Source organism: Salvelinus sp. IW2-2015, linkage group LG13 (assembly GCF_002910315.2).
Source record: "Salvelinus sp. IW2-2015 linkage group LG13, ASM291031v2, whole genome shotgun sequence".
In the NCBI taxonomy this organism is placed as follows: Eukaryota; Metazoa; Chordata; class Actinopteri; order Salmoniformes; family Salmonidae; genus Salvelinus; species Salvelinus sp. IW2-2015.
The window spans coordinates 28,130,893-28,138,830 of NC_036853.1; positions in this window are offsets into that span (position 1 = coordinate 28,130,893).

The window sequence follows — 7,938 nt, forward strand, 5'->3', positions numbered from 1 at the left end:
GGTGTGCACCATCGCACACATATTGATTCTGTCCATCCACACAGGATCAGGACACACAGATTGAAATAAACAAAACAACTCTTTCCCAACATTGCAGTATTCAATATCAGTAGTAATTACTATAAAATAAAGTAAAGTAGAACAAAAACACACAAGAATTAGAAATAAGAAGAACACAAGAAAGTATGTAAGCTACACTGATCAAAAATATAAACACAACATGTAAAGTGTTGGTCTCATGTTTCATGAACTGGAATAAACGATCCCAGAAATTTTCCACACACACAAATAGCTTATTTCTCAATTTTTTGGGGCACAAATTTGTTTACAACCCTTTTAGTGAGTATTTCTCCTTTGCCAAAATAACCCATCCACCTGAGAGGTGTGGAATATCAAAAATCTGATTAAATAGCATGATCATTACACAGGTACACCTTGTGCTAGGGACTGTAAAAAGCAACTCTAAAATGGCCAGCTTTGTCACGCAACACAATGCCACAGCAGTGGCGGTCAGTGCCGTTTAAGATGAGGGAGGATAAATGTTTTTTCCATGAACATGGCCTTATTTCTATTACATCATATTGGATGACAGTCATTCATATTCCATTCACCCAGTTCAATGTAACAGCGATAGGTTAGGCTACCACATGATACTCCAATTTCCCCTATACTCTTGAGGTTGCTACAACCTAGCCTATGAATGAAAGTTTACAACGTAAGTGCACACAAGAGACACATTTGAGATGACAGACAGTGACACATGGACAGACAGTGACATTCAAAACCGCCTTGCACACTCTTGCCTGCTTCTAGCTGATACAGGGTGTAGTCATTAGTCCAACAGTTGCAAATGAGAGTTTCTATTACACAGCCCACAATCAACAGCCTGATCAACTCTATGTGAAGATGTGTCGTGCTGCATGAGGCAAATGGTGATCACACCAGATACTAATTGGTTTTCTGATCTACATCCCTACTTTTTTCTAAGGCATCTGTGATCAACAGATGCATATCTATATTCCCAGTCATGTGAAATCCACAGAATAGGGGCTCATTTATTTATTTAAATTGACTGATTTCCTTACATAAACTGTAACAGTAAAAGCGTTGAAATTGTTGCATGTTGCGTTTATATTTTTGCTCAGTATATATACAGGGTCAGTTCCAGGGTCAGTGCCAATAACATATTTGCAATGTGCAGCGATACTCGAGTGGTATGGTAGACATGTACAGTCATGGCCAAAAGTTTTGAGAATGACACAAATATACATTTTCACAAAGTTTGCTGCTTCAGTGTCTTTAAATATTTTTGTCAGGTGTTACTATGGAATACTGAAGTATAATTACAAGCATTTCATCCGTGTCAAAGGCTTTTATTGACAATTACATGAAGTTGTTGCAAAGAGTCAATATTTGCAGTGTTGACCCTTCTTTTTCAAGACCTCTGCAATCCGTCCTGGCACGCTGTCAATTAACTTCTGGGCCACATCCGGACTAATGGCAGCCCATTTTTGCATAATCAATACTTGGAGTTTGTCAGAATTTGTGGGTTTTTGTTTGTCCAACCACAAGTTCTCAATGGGATTAAGGTCTGGGGAGTGTCCTGGCCATGGACCCAAAATATCTATGTTTTGTTCCCTGTGCCACTTAGTTATCACTTTTGCCTTATAGCAAGGTGCTCCATCATGCTGGAAAAGGCATTGTTCATCACCAAACTTTTCCTGGATGGTTGGGAGAAGTTGCTCTCGGAGGATGTGTTGGTACCATTCTTTATTCATGGCTGTGTTCTTAGGCAAAATTGTGAGTGAGCCCACTACCTTGGCTGAGAAGCAACCCCACACATGAATGGTCTCAGGATGCTTTACTGTTGGCATGACACAGGACTGATGGTGTATTGATACACCATCCGAAGTGTAATTAATAACTTCACCATGCTCAAAGGGATATTTAATGTATGTATGTATTATTTTTTTTTTGCCCATCTATCAATAGATGCCCTTCTTTGCGATGAACTTTCAGTTTTAACAGTCAGTAAACTTATGGCTTCATTCCTAGAACCAATGGGAAACTAAAAGCCTTCGTTCCACTCCATGGCTGTCAGTCCTGATTTAAATGGCCACTTTCGTTCTATGGATTCTATTTCTATGGATTCTATTTCTCTTAGCGCTGTCAGTAAATAGCTAAAGAACTTTCGCAAATTTCTAAATYTAATTGTAGGAAATACATTTGGTAAGCAAGTGCCTACTGCTGAAAAGAGAAGACTAATTTGTCAGTAGAAGCTACACTTTTTTCCAAGTTTTTCAAAGTAGCTCAGGCCTATCTTGAGACCATCACCAGTACAGTGAGAAGCCTAGGCTACTCATATTCATGCTATCTTCATCATTGGGTGAGTCAGTGGCACTGGAAAGTTGATTTAGTAGCCTACTGTAGCCTATAATATTTATACATTTCCTCCTAATATTGTACAATCTGTGTCTCCCTTCTTTGATTGGCCCTGGGCTAGGTCAAAACCAAGACCAGTTTCCCAAAAACGAAGTTAATCTAAGAACCATATATGGTTATTTTTATTTATCTGTTTGACAGTGTCAGAGTAGCCACTCATGTGTGTATTATTAAAAAAGATTGCTGTTTAATCAGCTTCTAGATATGCCAAACCTGTCAGGTGGATGGGTTCTCTTGGCAAAGGAGAAATGGTCACTAAAAGGAATGTAAAAAATGTGTGCACAAAATGTGAGAGAAATATGCATATTGAAACTTTCTGCGATTTTTTATTTCAGCTCATGAAACATGGGACACTTTACATGTCGCGTTGATGTTTTTTTTCAGTGTACTTTCTTATTTAACCCCCTCTTCTTTTCCCTTGCACGCTGTCTTCTGTTCTCCAGGATGGGAGATTTGAACCTGAATAGTTCACTAACCAACTCTACCGTGAGCACAAGTCTTCTCCCCAGCCCTACCTGGTGCATTTTCTCAAGGTGATGTGATCGGAGAGAAAAAACAACATTTTCAGACCACAGACTGAAACCAGCTCATTACGGACCGGATAATGTCCTGTGAGCAGATTCTGCGTGTAGACCGAGAAAATCTGCCAGGACTGAATGGGATAAATGAGATATAGTACAAGCAGAATTCGTTCCAGTTTTGAGGTTTTCCTCACTGGTTATTTGGACGTATCAGGATTGACTGAGAGTTTTCTTTTGTGAGGGTGTAGACTTTATTTTTGCCGGAACTCTCAATTTCTTACACTTATGAACACAGAAGTTAATAGAGATTACAGACTGGACATTCTCTTCCTTATTCATCTCTATCTACTCTCATTCTCTTCCTCCTTTCCTTTCCTCACCTCTCCACTCCTCACCTCTTCTCCCTCTCTGTCTCTGTTCTCCTCTCTCTCTCCTTACTCCATGCCTCCAGAAAAGTCGCCCAGCTCACCCCCAACTCACAGCTCTTCATCCAGGAGGTAGACCAACTCAAGCCACAGGCTCCAGCAGCCTTCAAGGCTCCAGCCCCCACTCCAGGCCCTACCCTTCTCTCCACCAATGCCAGGCCTGCCCATCTCATCACTGACAGTGGCTAGCCAATCAAGTTTACTCAGCTGGTAAGCTACACCCCTCAACGATGACCCTTTTTCACCCAAGATTCAGGCAGATGATTCTGTCAGGATGTAAGGTATCCATTTTTATTCAACAAAACACAACCACCCAAGCATGACAACCAGGGACTTGGTTAAGGCTCCTATATTCTCAGGAATATATCCACTCAAATGATCTGGTCCTGTAGAGTCCAAACCTGTATGAAGTACCTCAGATCTTCTCTACAGGTTTACATAGTAATCCACTTTAAAGTGTATTGGATTTATACCGTCCCTGTTGTGTTGCAGGCAGCTCACGTCTTAGGTTTTTCTCTGCACGTTGTCTTCTTTCTCTCTCTCCCATAACATGCAGAGGCCTCAGGTAAGTCCCAATTCAGTTAGAGGTTGAGGACTAACTAGGTTACAGCTACTGCTCCCAAAATTAGGATTCTCATCAGTTATCCTCTGCAGACATACAGCTCTCTCACCTTCAGAGGGAAAACTCATAATGTGGAGAGCAGTCACAACATTATTCTGATTTTCTGTAATGCTATTTACTTTATTAACAGCTCTGTGTGAATGCCCCTCTCCTACTGTGAACACAGATAACCCACTCTCTGAAAAGCTCTGTATGAGTGACTGTAGTTCTGTTTGAATTTGACTTTTAGAAGTGTCAAACTTGTGTGTCTGTGTGTGTGCCTCTGCCCACAGGTCATAGACTGTTTTCTCTTGTGTATATAGCCAAGTTATTTTTACTCATTGTTTATTCATCGTGTTATTATTTTTCTATATTTTCTCTCTGCATTGTTAGGAAGGGCCCGTAAGTAAGCCTTTCACTGTTAGTCTACACCTGTTTACGAAGGATGTGACAATTAAAAGTAATTTTATTTGATCCAACAGCCTGGAGGTGTGGTCTATAAGCCTGCCGTGACATCCTCAAGCCCATACATACCTGTCAGATCAGAACAGGAGCCTGACCTAGCCAATGATGTATATAAACCCTGGATTGCTGATGTTATGTATTGGCCAATGACAGGCTTCGAAGCCACTGGTCAGCCATATTGGCACTCCTCAGAAAAGCAGTCCTCCATAGGAATGAAGGGAATTCTACAGTATTTCAATTAAATCTTTCAAAAGGCAAATTACATGTGTTTAAGTATTTTGTTGTTCTAGTGGGGACAGTAACATTAGTACTTCCAAGAAATAATACTTTAAGGAAAATGTTTTAATATACAATACATTCAGAAAGTATTCAGACCTCTTGACTTTTTCCACATTTTGTTACGTTATAGCCTTATTCGAAAATGTATATAAAAAAAGATTTTCTGATCAATCTACACACAATCCCCCATAATAACAAAGCGAAAACAGGTTTTAGAAATGTTTGCAAATGTATTAAATACAAAAAACAGAAATTCCTTATTCAGACCCTTTGCTATGAGACTCGAAATTGAGCTCAGGTGCATCCTGTTTCCATTGCTCATCCTTGACATGTTTCTACAACTTGATTGGAGTCCACCTGTGGTAAATTTAATTGATTGGACATGATATGGAAAGGCACACACCTGTGTATATAAGGTCCCACAGTTGACAATGCATGTCAGAGCAAAAACCAAGCCATGAGGTCGAAGGAATTGTCCGTAGAGCTCCGATACAGGATTGTGTTGAGGCACAGATCTGGAGAATGGTACCAAAACATTTCTGCAGCATTAAAGGTCCCCAAGAACACAGTGGCCTCCATCATTCTTAAATGGAATGAGTTGAGAACCACCAAGACTCTTCCTAGAGATGCCCGCCCGGCCAAGCTGAGCAATCGGAGGAGCAGGGCCTTGGTCAGGGAGGTGACCAAGAACCTGATGGTCACTCTGACAGAGCTCCAGAGTTCGTCTGTGGAGATGAGAGAAACTTCCAGAAGGACAACCATCTCTGCAGCACTTCACCAATCAGGCCTTTATGATAGAGGTTCCTGTATAAGCACAGCCTTTGCTGCGAAAAATATCAGCACTCCTTTTTAATCTTAGACAGGTGTCATTCATTTGGTCACCACTAGGGAGCAATGTTGAATAGAAATGGACCTTAACCTCAGAGAGATTAGCCAATCAATCTTGCTCTCTTTCCCTTCCACTCTCTTTCTCTTTTCTTTATTTTTTCTATCTATAGTTATTTATCTTTCCTATTCTTTCTCTCTCTCTTTTTCTTTTTCTTTTCTTATTCTTGTTCTCTCTCTCCCTCTCTCAAGGCGTTTGGAGTGTCTGAGGTGGGATCAGATGTGGTCAGTCAATGTTTCAGGCCACACAGGAGCATCTCAGAGACCTGCTGGAGAAAGTCACTATGGTGGCACAACATCGCAAAATGGCCTTCAAGGTGTCCTATCGTCCTACCCTGGCATCGCTATACTATACACCCCTACCCTGGCATCATTACATATACTAACAATACAACAGGGGTCTCCAACTCCACTTCTGGAGAGCTACTGGCAGTACTGGCTTTCGATTCAGGCCTGCATCACACACCTGATTAAAATATTCAACTAATCAAGCTCTTCTCTCTGCTTCACCATGATTAGCTGAATCTGGTGGGAATTTTAGTTGTACTATTATGTACAGTGCCTTGCAAAAGTATTCATCCCCCTTGGCATTTTTCCTATTTTGTTGTATTACAACCTGTAATATAAATAGATTTTTATTTGGATTTCATGTAATGGACATACACAAAATAGTCCAAATTGGTGAAGTGAAAAAAAAAAAAAGAATTGTTTCAAAAAATTCGAAAGAAAAAAAAAATCGAAAAAAAGTGGTGCGTGCATATGTATTTACCCCCTTTGCTATGAGCTCCTAAATAAGATCTGGTGCAACCAATTACCTTCAGAAATCACATAATTAGTTAAATAGTCCACTTGTATGCAATCTAAGTGTCACATGATCTGTCACATGATCTTAGTATATATACACCTGTTCTGAAAGGCCACAGAGTCTGCAACACCACTAAGTAAGCAAGACCAAGGAGCTCTCCAAACAGGTCAGGGTTATAGAAAAATATCTGAAACTTTGAACATCCCACGGAGCACCATTAAATCCATTATAGAAAAATGGAAAGAATATGGCACCACAGCAAACCTGCCAAAAGCCCACCAAAAGTCACAGACCAGGCAAGGAGGGAATTAATCAGAGATGCAACAAAGAGACCAAAGATAACCCTGAAGGAGCTGCAAAGCTCCACAGCAGAGATTGGAGTATCTGTCCTTAGGACCATTAAGCCTTACACTCCACAGAGCTGGGCTTTACAGAAGAGTGGCCAGAAAAAAGCCATTGCTTAAAGAAAGAAATAAGCAAACATGTTTGGTGTTCACCGAAAGCCATGTGGGACACTCCCCAAACATATGGAAGAAGGTACTCTGGTCAGAGACTTAAATTGAGCTTTTTGGCCATCAAGAAAAACGCTATGTCTGGCGCAAACACCTCTCATCACCCCGAAAACACCATCCACACAGTGAAGCATGGTGGCAGCATCATGCAGTGGTGATATTTTTTATCAGCAGGGACTGGGAAACTGGTCAGAATTGAAGGAATGATGGATGGTGCTAAATACAGGGAAATTCTTGAGGGAAACCTTTTTCAGTCTTCCAGAGATTTGAGACTGGGACGGAGGTTCACCTTCCAGCAGGACAATGACCCTAAGCATACTGCTAAAGCAACACTCGAGTGGTTTAAGGGGAAGCATTTAAATGTCTTGGAATGGCCTAGTCAAAGCCCAGACCTCAATCCAATTGAGAATATGTGGTATGACTTAAAGATTGCTGTACACCAGCAGAAACCCATCCAACTTGAAGGAGCTGGAGCAGTTTTGCCTTGAAGAATGGGTAGAAATCCCAGTGGCTAGATGTATCAAGCTTATAGAGACATACCCCAAGAGACTTGCAGCTGTAATTGCTGAAAAAGGTGGCTCTACAAAGTATTGACTTTTGGGGGGTGAATAGTAATGCACGCTCAAGTTTCTGTTTTTTTTGGTCTTATTTCTTGTTTGTTCCTCAATAAAAAATATTTTGCATCTTCAAAGTGGTAGGCATGCTGTGTACATCAAATGATACAAACCCCCCAAAGTCCATTTAAATTCCAGGTTGTAAGGCACCAAAATAGGAAAAATGCCTAGGGGGGGGGGGGGGGGGTAAGACTATCGGAAGCCACTGTATATTATGTTATATCACGTATTTATTTTTGTGCTTTATTTCCTTTTTGTACCCCAGGAAGAGTAGCCGCTGCCTCGGCACGTTGAATTGGGGATCCCAATAAATACTACGAAGATCTGGGGCGAAAGCCTGCACACCAAGTAAGAAACCCTTCACCACAACATTATTACCAACATGATGC